At 41.4% G+C, this 17837-nt stretch overlaps 1 protein-coding gene across 2 annotated transcripts in view; it reads right to left on the bottom strand.

Moving 5' to 3' along the window:
* kdm4b (lysine (K)-specific demethylase 4B) overlaps positions 1-17837 on the bottom strand; it is a 576222-nt gene that overhangs the window by 498070 nt on the left and 60315 nt on the right. For both annotated transcript variants that reach the window (XM_063032523.1, XM_063032524.1), the window contains one exon: positions 15504-15571. The gene's annotated coding sequence lies outside the window, so the exon portion shown is untranslated. The remainder of the gene's footprint in view (positions 1-15503; positions 15572-17837) is intronic.

Genomic DNA, 17837 nt, shown 5'->3' with positions numbered 1-17837 from the left:
TGTCCTCATCTTTGATGCCTTTTCAATCTAGATTATCCTTTTCCTATATTAACCTCGTACACCTTAAGATCATGAATTCTACAGGCTCACCATCTTCCAAGCTGAAGAAACTCTTCCTCCTGTTAGTCCCAGATCCCATGCTCTAACTTGAGACCATAAACCCGATTCATACACCCCGTAAACTGGTGAAACATGCTGCCCACATCCTGACTCTCCAGTCCCTTTAGAATCTATTATGCTTTGTAACCAATGACAATGGCACCAGGTACTTGGGTCCCAAATACTGAAGTTTGCTCTGGAAATTTTTAAATCATCTCTCCCTCTAATTTCGGTCAAGTTCTATTTTATCCCCTCTAATATCTCCTTTCATGGCTGGAGTTCAAATTTGGTTTTCTCATGCTGCTATGAAGTACCTTGGAATATTTTGTTTCACGAGAAGATACTATATGATGTTAATGATGAAGTCTAAGAAATAGGATCCTTGAGCTAACTACACCAATCAATTACTTCATGGCCGTTCCCTGATCTTCCTGCCCATTCTCAACTCCCCAAGAGAATAAAAATTTCTCCACACGTGTTCAATGATTTAATCTCCAGGGTTCTCTGGGGATGAGAATTCTAAAGATTCAGTACCATTTGAGAGAAGAAATGCTTTCTCCACATCAAGTGGGTGATCATTTATTCTGAAATTCATTCTCTTCAGCATATCCTCTGTCCAGCCCCCATCCCCCCTTCAGAATCCTGTACATGTGAACAACTTCACGTCCACATGACAAACAAAAACCATGGCTGCACCAGGTCTGAATTTGAACCCATAGCCTTTGAAATTGTTAACCCTGAAGTCATCAATGAAATAATCTCAATTTACCAACCTTTCAACATGCAGACAGATGCGGAACTTTTCTCTATTAAAAAATGTGTATAGTAATGGTGAAAATGAAAGAGTGCTTTCTTTGAGATGGCCTGAAACTAATTCATAAAATCAACTAACATATGGTTTTATAACAGAGTCATGAATGAATGGTACAGTCAAAAAAGTGTGAGGTTTGAAAGGTGGTTGCTGGGAAGAGTTGTATCAATTGCCATCAGCATGTTTTTTTTTATTTAAAAAGGTTCTTTTAAGACTAAACTTTAGCAACTTGTAAAGATACTCTAAACAGTTTTATATATCCATACATATAGAAACAGAATAGGTGATGATTCGGATCCAAGATATGAAGAGAAATGTACATGCAAATGTTGTATGATATATTAATTGAATAGTGTTTGAAATACAATAAACAATTAAAATAACATGAAGTAGTATTGCTTGAGAGCTATGACCAGTTTTGCCCCACCCACATAGGCTCAGATTGAATTCAAGAATTATAACATTGGGGGTTGGGGGGCAAGAAATAGTACAGGTTCATCTTTACCTATAATGATAACACATAGCTTTGGATCAACAATTATAAAGTCACAGCAATACAGCATGGATAAAAGCCCTTCTTCCCAACGAGTCCATGCCAATACACTGCCCACCCAGCCTGTCCCAATTTCCTACATTTGGCCCAGTTCTTGCCAAGCATTGCCCCTCCATGTACCTATGTAAGTGTTTCCTAAGTGATACTCTTCCACCAGCTCTCTCACTTCTGCTGCTGGTTCCATATAAATGCTATCTTCTGTTTGAAAAAAATATTGTCCCTCAAGTCCCTTTTAAAATATTCCCCTCTAACCCCAAATCTATGCACCATAGTTTTGGACTCCCCAATACTGGGGAAAAGACTGTTACCATTCATCTTCAAAATGCTGGAGGAACTCAGCAGGTCAAGAGCATCTATGGACATGAATAAACAGTTGATGTTTTGGGCCGAGACCCTTCAACAGGACAGGAAAGCAAGGATAAACATGAGGGGGAGAGGGGCAGAGGGGCAGAGGAAAACTAGCCAGAAAGTGATAGATGAAGTCAGATGGGTGGGAAGGGTAAAGGGCTGGAGAAGGAGGAATCTGATACGAAAGGAAAGTGAACTATAGGAGAAAGGGAAGGAGGGGCACCAGGGTGGGGGAGGGGCTGTTAGGCTGGTGAGGAGAAGGGGTAGGAGGCCAGAGTGAGAATAGAAGAAAATGGAAAGGGGGGAGGGGGGGGGAGGTGAAGAGAAAACAAAATTGTTGGTATCAATGCTCGTGTCATCAAGTTGGAGGCTACCTAGGCAAAATATGAGGTATTGCTCCTCCACCCTGAGAATGGCCTCATCCATGGCAAAAGAAGTGGCTATGGACTGACATGTTGGAACGAGAATGGGGACAGACAATAAAATGACCACTGGGAAATTCTGCTTTTGGCAGATAGAGCAAAGGTGCTCAACAAAGCAGTCCCCCAATTTGCTTCGGATCTCAACAATGTAGAGGAGGCTGCATCAGGAACACCAGATACAATAGCTGACCCGAACAGATTTGCAGGAGAAGTGTTGCCTCACCTGGAAGAACTGTTTGGTGCCCTGAATACAGGTAAGAGAGGAGATGAATGGGCAGGTTTATCATTTCTGTCACATACAGAGATATGTGCCAGGAGGGAGATTAGTGGGGAGGGGCAAATGGGCAAGGGAAGCATGGAGGGAGCAATCCTTGCAAGAAGTGGAGAATGGGCAGGTAGTGAAGAAGCAAAGATGTGTTTGTAGCTGCAGAGAATGATGTATTGGATGCAGGGGCTCAAGGGTGCTGGGTAAGGACAAGTGTAACTCTATCCCTGTTAAGGCAGCAGGAAGATGGGGTGAATCCAGATATCCGGAAAATGGAGGAGATGTGGGTGAGGGCAGCATCAATGGTGGAGGAAGGGTAACCCCGTCCTTGAAAGGAGGAGGACATCTAACGTCCTGAAAAGGAAGGCCTTATCCTGGGAACAGATGCAGCAAAGACGAAAAAAAACTGAGAAAAGAGAATAGCTTTCAAAAAAAAACAGCAGACAGAGAGGGAAGAGGTATAGTCAAAAGAGCCGTGGGATTCAATAGGTTTGTAAAATTGTCAGTAGACAGTTTGTCTCCACAGATGGAAACAGATCAAGAAAGGAGAGAGGTGTCAAAATTGATCAAGTGAATTTAAGAGGAGGATGGAAGCTGCAGGTAAAGTTGATGACGTTGTCAAGCTCAGCCTGGGTACATGAAGCAGTGCCAATGCAGTCATCAATGAAGCACAGGAACAGCAGGGGAGTATTAGCAGGGAATGCTTGGAACATGGACTGTTCTACATAGCTAATGAAAAGGCAGGCATAGCTGGGGCCCATGGCGACAGTGGGAGGAGCTGAAGGAGATATTGCTGGTGAGGACCAGCTCTGCCAGAAAGAGGGAAGTGGTGGTAGAGGGGAATTGATTGGGTCTTCTGTTGAGAAAGAAATGGAGAGCTTTAAGGCCTTCTAGATGGGGGATAGAAGTCTATAGGGACTGGATATCCAAGTAAAAATGAGGCAGTCAGGGCCAGGGAATTGAAAGTTGTTGAGGAGATTGAGAGCATCTCTGCAAAGTCCAAAGATGTACCCAGTCAGGCCATGGGGATTTATCCAACTTAATGCACTTCAAGAATGCAAAAACCTTCTCACTGGCAAGAATATCCTCCAAAACATCTCCATATTTCCCTTAACTCTTGAGCAATAATGATATTCTCTTCAGTAAACACCTAGAATTAATCATTAAAAATTGCCACCCATCTCCTTTAGCTTGAGACATACAGTAGATGGCCCTGCTGATCTCTAAGCGGACCTACTCTCTCCATAGCCACCATTTCACTCTTCATATAGCTATAGAACCACCTGGTATTTCCCTTAACATTACCTGCCAGATGCACCTCATGCGCTTTCTTTACCCAAACAAAAGAAAATCTGTAGTTGCTGGAAATCCAAGCAATACACAGAAAATGCTGGAGGAACTCAGCAGGCCAAGCAGCTTCTATGGAAAAGAGTACAGTTGACATTTCAGGCTAAGACCCTTCAACAGGACCCTCTCTTTACCCTCCTGATTTTCCACTTTAAGTATTCTTAATCTTTTTACAGCCAGTACTGGCTTCTGACCTCCTAAACCCAATGTATGCTTCCTTCTTTTCCCTAAAAAGAGCTGTAATATCTCTCATCTGCCAAGCTTCCATAAACTTACCAGTTTACCCTTCACCCTAACAGGAACCTGCTGTTCTGAACTTGCCATCACACTCTAAAAACCCTTCCACTTGCCATTTGTTCTTTTCCTATCAAACAGGATCACCCAATCAACCTCTGCTAGATCCTGTCTAATTTCCCCCCGAATTAGTCCTGTTCCAGTTTAGTTTCCAACCTCTGTGCCTAACCTACCTTTTACTTCAGGGGTGTCAAACTCATTTTAGGTCATGGGCCAGACTGGGCAAAATGCAACTTCATGCGGGCCCGATCAGTTGTGCACGCGCGTGCTCCCACAGCTTTCGTTGCCTTCGTTTTTTCAACCTGCTCTCATGTGTCTCAGTCTCTGCTATAACTACAGAGTGTTTCAATTTATGAATTTTGTTTCTTATGAAAAAGATTGCCTAGCAAGCATTATTTTTATGATTGGTATTAATTTATAGTCGTAGGCTACAAGAAAGTTGTGATGAAAAAGAGAAAAAATGATGCTATTTGGCTAAGATTGTTTTGGGAGCCACACCTTTTCCATTAATAAACCATTTGAAATCGAACATTAGCAGACACAAATGTAGACCTAACGAAACAAATTGAAAATGTAGGCTACACAACTGCACCTAATTTTTATTACCCTGCTTCCAGAAATCAAACTCAGACAATGAACACAGTTAGCCTCTAATTTTTATTGAAGTGAGCACATTTACAATAGAATAGTCAGAAAATGAATGAATCACAATATTATGACACTCAAACACGAGGAATTCTGCAGATGCTGAAAATTCAAGCAACACACATCAAAGTTGCTGGTGAACGCAGCAGGCCAGGCAGCATCTCTCGGAAGAGGTACAGTCGATGTTTTGGGCCGAGACCCTTCGTCAGGACTAACTGAAAGAAGAGATAGTAAGAGATTTGAAAGGGGGAGTGGGAGATCGGAAATGATAGGAGAAGACAGGAGGGGGAGGGATGGAGCCAAGAGCTGGACAGGTGATTGGCAAAAAGGATATGAGAGAATCATGGGGCAGGAGGCCTAGAGAGAAAGAAAAGGGAGGGGGGGGAGAAAACCCAGAGGATGGGAAAGGGGTATAGTCAGAGGGACAGGGGGAGAGAGAGAGAAAGAATGTGTGTATATAAATAACGGATGGGGTACGAGGGGGAGGTGGGGCATTAGCGGAAGTTAGAGAAGTCGATGTTCATGCCATCAGGTTGGAGGCTACCCAGACGGAATATAAGGAGTTGTTCCTCCAACCTGAATGTGGCTTCATCTTTACAGTAGAGGAGGCCGTGGATAGACATATCAGAGTGGCCACACATTTTAATTCCACATCCCATTCCCACTATGATATGTCTATCCACAGCCTCCTCTACTGTAAAGATGAAGCCACATTCAGGTTGGAGGAACAACACCTTATATTCCGTCTGGGTAGCCTCCAACCTGATGGCATGAACATCGATTTCTCTAACTTCCGCTATTGCCCCACCTCCCCCTCGTACCCCATCCGTTATTTATTTATATACACACATTCTTTCTCTCTCTCTCTCTCTCTCTCCTTTTTCTCCCTCTGTCCCTCTCACTATACCCCTTGCCCATCCTCTGGGTTCCTCCCCCCCACTTTTCCTTCTCCCTGGGCCTCCTGTCCCATGATCCTCTCATATCCCTTTTGCCAATCACCTGCCCAGCTCTTGGCTCCATCCCTCCCCCTCCTGTCTTCTCCTATCATTTTGGATCTCCCCCTCCCCCTCCCACTTTCAAATCTCTTACTAGCTCTTCCTTCAGTTAGTCCTGACAAAGGGTCTCGGCCCAAAACTTCGACTGTATCTCTGCCTAGAGATGCTGCCTGGCCTGCTGCATTTACCAGCAGCTTTGATTATGACACTCAATATTTCATAATGCATTTTGCTTACATGCCACAGTGCATCAACAGTGTCACTCATTTTTCACTTGTTGCTTCCAGACACCTGGCATCTCTTGGCTTTAACCAGCCTGTCAACATCAGGGACCAGTTTCTGGGCAGTTGTGCTTTTCATATTGTCATAGATGTCTGTCTATCAGCTGCGAGTGCAGCTTGGATTTGTTAATGTTCATTATGGAGAACGCCTGCTCACAGAGATATATTGTCCCGAACATGCAAAGGATGTTTGAGGCAAAGTCTGGCATCTTGGGGTACATCAGTCCCAGGTATTGATAGAATGAGTCCAGACCCACAGTCTCAAATTTATATTTCAAAGCCAAGTTACACTGAATTTCAGTTACAGGTTTCCCCCACTATCCAAAGGTAGAGCGTTCCTATGAAACGGTTCGTAAGCCGGAATGTCGTAAAGTGAATAAGCAATTACCATTTATTAATATGGGAAAAATTTGTGAGCATTCCCAGACCCAAAAAATAACCTACCAAATCATGCCAAATAACACATAAAACCTAAAATAACAGTAACATATAGTAAAAGCAGGAATGATATGATAAATACACAGCCTATATAAAGTAGAAATACTTTTCTGCAGCACTGTCTAGCGCAGCGAAAATCTCGCGGAAGCGCTCTCAGCAGAAACGCGGCGCAAGCACTCTCGACAGAAACAATCTCTCCAGTAACCTTTAAGCTATGAAGCTGCCAAATCATACCAAATAACACGTAAAAATACACAGCCTATATAAAGTAGAAATAATGTATGTACAGTGTAGTATCACTTACCGGAATCGGGAAGACTCCAATAAATTGCAGTTTCGTCACAGTTAAACACTTGCTTATATGAATAACCACCTGACGCAATTAGCAATCGCCTCGGATCTGGACCGACATTTACATGCCAGGTGGCACCTAATTAATTAGCTTATTTATTTCGGCTTTTTTCTTAAAGATGTGCTGGGTGCATTCCGACTACCGCTGCACCCCTGCATTCTTTGCGGCCTAGAGATTGGGGACCACTGCTTAAACTATGAAACAGCCCTCGCCTCAGAAACCGATCAAACCACCCATGACTACCTTTAAGTTCCACTTTCGCAACACTTTCATCACCATCATCCAGTGCTTTCTGTTTCAGCTTATTAAAAAGACTGACTGATTTCTCCATAAGTATAAGAAAACTTAACGGAACACCACGCTTTGTACACCTATCAATCCACTCAAGCAATAGACTTCCAATTTTATCCATTATTGGATGCCAACTAAGAGAGACCAGTTTGCTATGAGCAGAACCAACAGTACCATCGGCAGCTTTCAAAATTCTCTCTCTGCGTATAAATAGTGCAAATGGTGGACGCAGGCATGTTCAACTCACAGACAATGTCCTTACTTCGTTCACGATCAAAACGCTTAATTATGTCTAGCTTTACGCTAAGAGTAACACCCTTACGAGCTCTTTTAGGCTTTTCCAATACCTTAGAACTCATCTTGCTAACGGATGCACAAAATATATCGAGATAAAGCACGTGCTTAAGCAATGCCGGCTAGAATGCAGTTCCGGGGGAGGAGCTTGGCTGTTCGGGTGTGCACTGCCTTTTTTCGTAACAGTGAAAACACCTTCAGTTAGCGAAAACAGGTAACTAATGTAAGTCTTTCGTAATAGCGAGGTGTTGTAAAGCAAACGTTCAAAAAGCAGGGGACACCTATAGTTCCATTTGGAGTTCCTCCGGCACATCTGATGCCGCGTTGACGGCAAACGGTGAGCAAAATAGTGAGAATTCCTTTCAAGCTGAGTGAAGACTTGGAAACAATTCTGAAACTTACTTTTCAGCCGTGATATTTTGTTCTTGTACCTGCCATTTTGTCATTATTCCCATTAGCAGAGACTGCAAAGAGGGAAAATGAGCTGGGTTGCTCCAGGATAGCTGCATCTCTCACAGGTCTAATTTAATTTGAAAGGCACAAATGCTGTCGTAGTATTCCGTAACAAGTTTGTAGTTAGTTGCAGCCTTGCATGTTAACATTAAGCACATTTAAGTGCTCTGTTATATCCACCAAAAATGCAAGATCATGAAGCCAGTCTGGGTCATCCAACTTTGCCACTGGCTTCCCTTTCTCGTTCATGAATAGTTCAATTTCCGCACGCAATTTTAAAAAAATTTGAGCAGAACCCCTCTGCTCAACCAGCCGACTTCAGTGTGGCAGGGTAGGCCGTGTCCAATATTACTTTCGGACAAAAGAGTGTCAAATTGTCAATGTTGAGTCTCTTGGCTCTAATAAAATTAACCATTTTGATTACTACATCCATGACATTGTCCATTTTCAGGCTCCTGCTACATAACGCCTCTTGATGTATAATACATTGAAAATTCTAGAATTCCTGCTCTGGATTTGCTGTCTGAACTTTCTCTGAGTTTCGCAACAACACCCGCCTTTTCCCGACCATGGATGGTGCGCCATCTGTTGCTACGCTGACAGCCTGACTCCAGTCAACTCCCAGTCTGTCCAAGGCCTCAACAAAGCTGGAGAAAACGTCGTTCGCCGTTGTGGTGTTTTTCATGGGCATCATCTCCACAAACTCCTCGGTGACAGTCAAAGATGCATCAACACCACAAATAAATATTCCCAATTGAGCTACATCAGTCACATTGGTGCTCTCATCAATTGCATTAGAGAAGGCAATAAATGATTTCACTTTGTCTTTTAGTTGACTGTTCAAATCTCCTGCAAGGTCCCTGATTCACTCTGCCACAGTATTTCTTGACAAGCTGATATTACCAAAAGCCTGTCTCTTCTCAGGGCACACCAGCTCAGCCGCCGTCAGCATGCGTGCTTTGACGAGCTCCCCCTCTGAGTATGGCTTCGACGCAGCAGCTATTTTGTTGGCAATAATATAGCTGGCCTTGACAGCTCCATCATGAGTCTCTCAACTTTTGGTGAACACTGATTGCTGTTCTATCAGAGCCGCTTCAAGCTCATTTACCTTTTGCGTTCTGAGCTGTCCTGCGTACTTGTCATATTTTTCTCCGTGTGATGTCTCATAGTGTTGTTTGATATTGTACTCTTTTGCCACAGCCACTTGTTGCGAGCATATCAGACACACAGGTTTGCCGTTGACCTCACAGAAGAAAAAACGATCTTTCCAATTATCGTTGAATATCCAACCTTCAATGTCAACATTTCTTTTCTTGGAAAGCATTTTGAACCACAGCAGCAAACAGTCTCAGCCTTCCTACAGGTGTTAATTACCTGAGTACTCTGTGTGTTTATACTGTGTCTGACGACGTAAGTGGGACCCTAGTGGTCTTCAGTGCAAAGTGGTAGGTGCTTATGCACACTGGATGGTGAACTGCCGCCTACTGTTTTCCAAGTACACACAACAAGCTGCCGGCACAGCAGGCGGCACACAGCGGTGGGAGAGAGAGCGGCTGCCGTACAGATACATAATAAATGGTCGTGCATATACCTTTTTTTCCCCCAAACCATCCCGCGCGCTGGACTGGACCCCTTTGCGAGCTGGTAGTTTGACACCCCTGCTTTACTTTCACCACCTTAAATCTAATAAAATTATAGTCACCAAGTATTCCTTTACTACCACTTCAGTTCCTTGTCCTGCCTCAGTCCCCAACAGGAGGTCCAATATTGCACACTCCTCAGCAGAGCCTTCTACATATATTGACTCAGTAAAATTTCCCAGTCACATTTCACAAATTCCACCTCATCCAGGCCCTTAACACTCTGGTTGGCTCAGTCAATACAGAGGAAGTTAAAATTTTCCACTAATACGACCCACTTATTCTTACAATTCAAGTATCTGCTGACCACTGGGAGGGGGGGGGGGAGGGTTGGTCAATAATACAGCTCCATTAGAGTGACCCTCCCCTTCATGTTTCTAATTTCGATCTATATGGCCTCACTGGATCATCCCTCAAGAATGTCATCTGCAAGTACTTCATTAAATCCTCCCTTAATAAAAAGGTACACCCCAAAGATTATAACGGTCAAGGAGAGGGATGGAGCTGCTGATTAGTTTGTCGCAGAGATGAATATAGCAGCATCAGCCTTTCAACAAAGAGTCAGAAGAAATTTCTGCTCATCAAGTACAGAATGGAGGACAAAAAAATGGAGAATTTCAAAAAAATTGAAGGTCAAGAAGTGTTGCCAAGGTGCAGCTTGGTGTCATCAGCAGACATATTGCATTTGCAGAGATCAAGATGCTGATGTGAAATGATGCTTAGGATACAGAGAAAATGTTATGGGGTAAAATAAGATCTTAAGGGAAGATGATTTTCCAGACAAAGAATGGAATTAAATGCGGTCTTCACCAGTCAGAACACAAAGGAGATATTTCAGTGAAATTATGTGATCGGCTGAATGATGGGCTTCACAGAGTTCACAAAGAACAAGAAAAATTACTCACTTTATCATTACTACCTCAATGTCATTACTAGGACCAGTAGAAACAATAAAAACTTCAGAGGGCAAATTCAAATAAAGAAGTGGAAAAAATGGCAAAAAGCTTTAGAAGCTACAATTTTTACAAATACTTTGACGAGGAAAAAAAATTTTTAGTGATGGACCATAAGCTTGTATGGAAGAAAGATCAAAGTTTATTTCAAGGAGAGGAATAATAACATTAGATTTCAAATAAGAGCAGTACACAAGAAGGAAGTAACCATTTAACATCAGCTCAGGAAAGGAAAGGAAGTCGGATGTTTACCAATTTGGTTGCCATAGGATCAAGTGAATAGGTGGAAAGGATTAGCTCAGAGAGCATAAAGGGAAAAAAATACCAGAGAAAAATGTGAGGTTGGACTGGAGCTCTAAGGGGTCTTACAAAAAGGTAAGTGATTTGAGGAAGGGAACTGCCAGAGAGACATGTCTCCCTGCATTCCTTATAGAAGGTGAGATGGAGGATATAAAAATATAGTCTTATAGAGTCAGTCAGTGCGGTACAGCACAGAAACAGGCCCTTCAGCACATGTAGTCCACGCCAAATAGTTATTCATCGACCCGCACCTATATCATAGCCCTCCAAACCCCTCTGATCCATATTTTGATAAAAGTTGAAACGCATGCACTGCTTCCGCTGGCAGCTTATTCCACATTGGCACCACCCTCTGAGTGAAGAGGTTCCCCCTCAGGTTTGCCTTAAGTACTTCACATTTCATGCCTAACCTATGATCTCTACTTCTGGTCTCAGCCAAACTTGCACTTAAAGGCCTGCTTACATTTACCCTTTGGATACCCCTCAATTTTGTATATCTCTACCAAATCTCCCCTCATTCTCCTATGCTTCTGTGCATTTTTTAATGTTGTTTTACGTAGTCTAGTGTAGCCTTGTGCTGCCTCACATAGTCTAGTGTAGTTTTGTGTTGTTTCATGTAGCACTGGGGTCCTGGAGGAACGTTGTTTCGTTTTTACTGTGTACTGTACCAGCAGCTTGTGGTTGAAATGACAATAAACTTGACTTGACTTGCTCCAGGGAATAAAATCCTAACCTGTTCAACCTATCCCTATAACTCAGGACCTCAAGTCCAGAAAAAATCCTTGCAAATTTTGTGTTCTTTCAATCTTATTGATATCTTTTTTTCTAAGTAGGTAACCAGAACTGAACACAATATTCCAAATTAGGCCTCACTAACATCTCATACTACTTCAACATAACATCACAAATCCTGTACTCAATACTTTGATTAATGAAGGCCAATGTGCCAGAATCTCTCTGTACAACCCTATCAACGTGACAGTTTGTAACCCACAGAGTTAGATGATGATCAGGTTGGGAGACAGATGTGAATTATCCAGCGGAGAGTTTAATCTTTGCAGTCCTAAAATAGTGAGCAGTTTGATTAAACAGTACCACAACATTCTGCAATCTAACCAGATATGGCTGTGAACTGCAACACCATACGTTAGCCACGCCAGACCTCAAGTCTGGTAGAAGCATGAGAGAGAAGGTGTGTGGTTTTAATTGATTACGAGGAATAAGATTTGGAAAGAAAGGTGTGACTGGGAGATGTTCAACTCAAAGGTTGCAGAAGTAGAGGACTAAAATCGAGACAACCAAGATCAGGTCAAAATGCAGTGCTATGTGCAATTCTGTGTATTGAAAACAATACAATCTAGTTGATGATGGGGTGGGGGGGGATGTCTGCAGAACAAAGGAGATGATGAGTTAAATGAAAGGTGACTCTCTCAAAAGAAGAAACACTCTTTCACATTCAAGGCTCTTCTCAATTCTAACAGTTACAAGCTAACCTATCCAACCTTTCCTCGTAATGCAACCTGCCCATTCCAGGTACTAAACTAGTAAATCTTTTTTGAACTGCTTGCAACATATTAACACTTTTTCTGAAATGAGGAGACCAGTATAATGATGTTACCCCCTTAACGAAGGAAAACTGAAACATAACCTCCCAATATTTGTATTCAATTGCCCCTTGTAATAAACAAAAACATTATCAGATTTATTATTTGCACTAGCTGCATACTAATCTTTTGTACTCGGACACCCAAATCTTCTTGCACCTCAAAATTCTGCAATCCCAGCAATGAGAACACAGATATTCTTCATTATCTGCCAAAGTTGTCAATTTCAATTTTTTTCCTAAATTTTCTCAAACTAGCCAAATTGTTGCTAGCTCTCCTAATGACCCTTTGCAGCCTTATTTCCTCTTTACAAACACAAGATTCTTGAAATTCAGAGCAACACACACGAAATACTGGAGGAATTCAGCAGGTCAGGCAGCATCTATGGAGTAATGAATAAACAGTCGACGTTTCAGGCCGAGACATTTCTTCAGGACTGGAAAGGAAGGGAGAAGACACATAATAAAAAGGTGGGGGTGGAAGGGAAGGAGGACCAGCTGGAAGGTGATAGGTTAAGCCAGGTGGGAGCAAAAAGGTAAAGGGATGGAGAACAGGGAATCTAACAGGAGAGGAGAGTGGACCATGGGAGAAAGGGAAGATGGAGGGGCACCGGGGGAGGTAATAGACAGGAAAAGAGGTAAGAAGCCAGAACAGGAAACAGAAGAGAGAAGGGGTGGGGGAAGAAATTACCAGAAGGAAAAATAATCAATGTTCATGCCATCAGGTCAGAAGCTACCTAGATGGACTATGACGTGCTGCTCTTCCACCCTGAGTGGCCTCATCATGGCAAAAGAAGAGGGCATGTACTGACAACATCAGAATGGGAATGGAGGTAGGAATTAAAATAGTTGGCCACTGGGAAATTCCACTGTTGGCGGACAGAGAGGAAGTGCTCGACAAAGCAGTGCTCTAATTTATATCGGTTCTCACCAATGTAGAGGAGAGCCACCGGCAAGCTCCTTTACATTGGTAAAGGAATGTCTGTGCTGCCTGTCCTGCTGAGTACCTCCAACATTAATTGTGTTCCTAATTGCAAGTTTTTCCTCTTTAACTTTATGCCATTAGACAATTTAACAACCATGCCTTCAATACATTCACCCAAGATATTTATATAAACTATAAAAAGCAGAGACCTCAGCATCAATCTTTGGGACCTACTACTTTTTACATCTGCCAACCAGAAAATAGGTTTATGCCTATTTTTTCCTGTAAGCCAGCCAATCTTCTATCCTCACCAATTTGCTACTTCCGACATCACAGTTCTTGTTTTCTGCAAAATAACCCTAAATGTTACTTGTCAACGCTCACATTTTCAAACAGATACTTGGAAGAACTACATGTCAATGCTGGATACATGGAAAAGGAAACTGATTAGATTTCCTGATTGATAAGGTTCTCCATTAATGACCAAAAAATTTAGAAGTATTCAAAACAAACAGTTTATTCCATCTTTGTAGAGGAGATAGATTTATATCAATACAGGCTAGACGGCACCAGACATATTCTGACCTCATCATGAAATGCAAAGCAGACAGTGGACTACAATAGAGTTCCCCAGGACATGGAATCCTACTTTACACAAATTCTCCCATACATCTTTAAAGCATTTTCAAGCTACTGATGATACATTTCATGGTATTCATTACTGTATACAGCATATATTCAAATAGTTTAATTATGGTTAGAGTTGGGGTGATTATTCAATGGAATCAAATCATAGCAAGACTACATTAAATAACTCTCTATGTTAGTTATAGAAAACAGATATTTCTGACTTACTGAGAGATCAGCGCACAGACATTTTGCAGGAACGGAACTCTTATGTAACTCGAGCACTGCCTGTATTTGTGCTTGAAAGGTCGAGGCAGCAAACCACAGGCAATAACTACTGCTGACACGTCTATGTTTATAACACACTGCAGCATGGTTGCTGAGTGTGTGTTCAATGATGACAATGTTCATTTGACATTACTTGCTTCATTTTCTACCATACAATGCCCTCGAGGATGTTGAAACACATCTTCACTGTAATACTGATATCAGCTTAGAATTAAAAGGCCAAGCACACCCAGTCACTGGAAGAGAATGAAAGTGCAATCTCCTCCTCCCCCCCCCCCCCAACCGGTTATATTTTACATTCCTACTGCTCAGTCCCTTCAACCACCCCTTTCTTCTGGCAAAGTTGTTTTGTCCCACTCTTCCCACCCAATCATCTCCCAAATCAATCAGGCTACTGAATTCAGGTTTGGAGGCAAAAGAACAAGAAAAAAAATATTGGATGGAGCCAGTCCTACTCCTAAATTCTGTTGTGCATATTTCACTCATGGTTCTTTTAAAAAAAAGTATTCAGGGCATTTTTTTTTAAAACCTTATTCAACAGTCTGGCAGGTAACAACTACATCAGTACACAAGCAGAAACAGTCAACCTTTGCTCACAATTCTGTTACAATCAGAAGTAACCTATCATGAGGTGAAATTATATTTATTCTTAAACTGGAAAATATGGTGCACTAGGCCCTTACAAGATAATGAAGCATCAGCACGAGTTGTGGCTCCCAATTCTTTTCAGTAACCAATAGGTGTTACACCAACTCAAAACTGTGTGTTAAAACAGGAGCATAAATTATCAAGGAAGCCCTGTTTTGACTTTAAATTCAAAGGCACAGAGACATGACCAGCTGCTAAATCTAGTCTAATGCAGATTCATCAGCCACAGTAGGAAGGTATTTTGCTTTGAGCTAGCAAATTAAAGGAATATCAAACCTGCTATGACCTGACACTTTGGCAGAAGTACAGACATACGTAATAATACCACCAAAAGAGCTGGAGGAGGTTGTTCAATAAAGATTACACAATAATTCAGAAAAGCAATCAGTAATGTAATTTGCAAAATCATGTTTATCTGATTTATACAAGTCACTTGTAGTTAATTATTGTGCAGTTTATTTAGTTAAAGTGTGGTGAGATTATATAAAGGAACACAAATCTCACCATTCAACTAACAGAAACAGGTTTAGGGACAGCATGCGCACAGGTAGAGCTCAAAATCTCCAAGGAGATCAGCAAATTATCTCTGACCATCTGTTTTATGTTTCATAAGAGGTGACACTTTACTTACCGTACTTGTTAGAAGACAGTTGACACTATCTCTTGAGAAAATGCGACAAATAAATAGGTGGCTTGCACCTGCAAAAAAGAATAGAGAGGTATGTTACAGAGAGTCAATTACATAGTTTTGCAACATTTCATAATGTGAGATTGCATTAAGTACCAAGTAGATAGTCAAGATTATTAAAAAGTTATATAGATAACATCACCATATTTTCCCATTTTCCTCGAGTTTCTCTTGAAGTCATTGACACTCCTATCACCTGGCTTCACATAGCAACCATCTGGTACTTCACCAGTATAGATAAAACCATATTTGGAACAAGTCTAAACAGTCTTTCAGCTGTATTCCAGTCAAAGTGAAACTCATCAGTTTAGAGCATAATAAAGATATACTTTTGAGCTTGGACCACTGAAAGATGTGAGATCACTGACTGTGTCCACATGCGAGATCACTCGATAATTTAAGATCCCTGAGCAATTCACAACAGTAATTGTGGTATTTCAATTCCTGGCTTGACTGAACTTAGCTAACTCAGCAAGGTCAGGGCCTTGTGGTATGAATAACTTAGTACGTATAACAAACAGTTCCTTCTCATTAAGCTACTGAAACAAAATTTCAGAAATCTGAAGATTTCTGGGTGATCAGGTAAATTAATTATTGAGTAATTAAAGTTTATTTGGATAATGTTCCAATCATCTGTGCCATATTTCAAAAGAAGCAATTCCTGACTTACATGATTCCTCTAAATACCTTTTGATGCCCAGCAAGAAAAATGAACACATAATTGTTTAGAAATGAGCATAATCTATCAACTTGACAATCAAAATAAATACCAATAGCATAACTCATTATAACAGGTCTACATTCCTTTTTCAGTATCAAAAAGCAAACAAAAAGATTTTAGCCTAAATGGATTAAAGTGCTAGGTCAACTCTGTTACTATTTCATTGATAAAGCAAGAGATTGAATAATATAAATCACACTATTCCCCAAAAGGGAACAAATTGTGGAATTTACATGAGATCTGGCAACCTGAGACTTCAAATGTACATTTTTGGTTGAAGTATGCTGATCCATTGACACTGTGAATAAGAAATGAAATACCCTGGTTAAGATTGCTGCTGCTATGCTGTAAAGTATTTTATTCTAGCAGTTTTCTGTAAAAACAGTGTGTCCTGCTGGTAGAGTGTTTTGGTTTTGGCTAAAGATAAGGAGCCATATTGTTCAATTTAGAAATATTGTGTCAGCCAACCAGGATGGTGGGATGAAGAAAAGGTTCTATAGAGATCTGGGCAGAGAAATATTTCTGATGGACAGTAGTCAGGTTGTAAACGCAACTTTGCTAGATCAAATAACGGCAGCACAAAAAGATCGTTACTTATTTTTTCATCCATTTATTTCTTCGAGCTCAGCCGGCGAGTGAACTTGGACCCAACATCAGGGAAAGAACCTTTCTCATCTCCCTGGTGGTTCTACAAGTTCACTGCCTGATGTCAGAATTGTCAGAAGTTATAAGGCCACCGACACAAAAGAACAATCAGTTTGATAACCATTATGGTCAAGTCAATGGACTATTGATACAGAGAACAACCAGTTTGATAACTATTCCAGTCAAGTCAATGGCAAAAGTACAATCAATTTGTCAGACACTCCAGCCACCTTAATTAAAGAAAAGAATGTCCTACCTGGTTTGTTGGAGCCACAACTTAATTACAAAGATGAGAACATCCGTCAAATTTATGCTTTAATTAAGAAAGGAATGTTCTGTCTAATTTCCATCAGGTACTGCTTTTTGTCAAAATCAAAAGGTGTGATCTGATGTGGATCTGGGCAAACTTTTAATTATCTTGCTCCAAAGGCGGCAGCTGTGAGACATTATTCAAACACACTGCAGTCACAGACATAGTCAGTACTGAATCCATTGTTTACAGGAATCTTGAGAATCCCCCTTTCCCTTAAACTTTATCAAGGTTTGTGGTCTTTTGGCGGCAAATGCAGAGGACAGGGGATCAGGGAAGATGCCTGGAGGACCCTATCCAAAGGGGTGACCCCAATGCCAGGAGTGCTTCGTGAGACAGAAGAATCCAAGAAGGGAAACTCTACCTATGATTGGTAATGCGAATTCAGCACTGTGAGTAAAGTGGTACACCCAACCACTACTGAAATGAGCTCCAACAATTATGTGCACATTTAGACCGGTTTAGATGTAATGGGCCCTTTTCTTCTTTTTTTTCCTATTAACTAATCTATCTAATCTAATCTGTTTGAAAAAGCTGAAATTGGTAAATATACTTTATGTTATGCTGTACATGATCTGTTATTTCTTGCCGACCAGTAATT

The sequence above is a fragment of the Mobula hypostoma genome, chromosome 24, assembly GCF_963921235.1.
Source record: "Mobula hypostoma chromosome 24, sMobHyp1.1, whole genome shotgun sequence".
NCBI classification, from domain to species: Eukaryota; Metazoa; Chordata; class Chondrichthyes; order Myliobatiformes; family Myliobatidae; genus Mobula; species Mobula hypostoma.
This window is presented reverse-complemented; position numbering and strand designations above follow the sequence as displayed.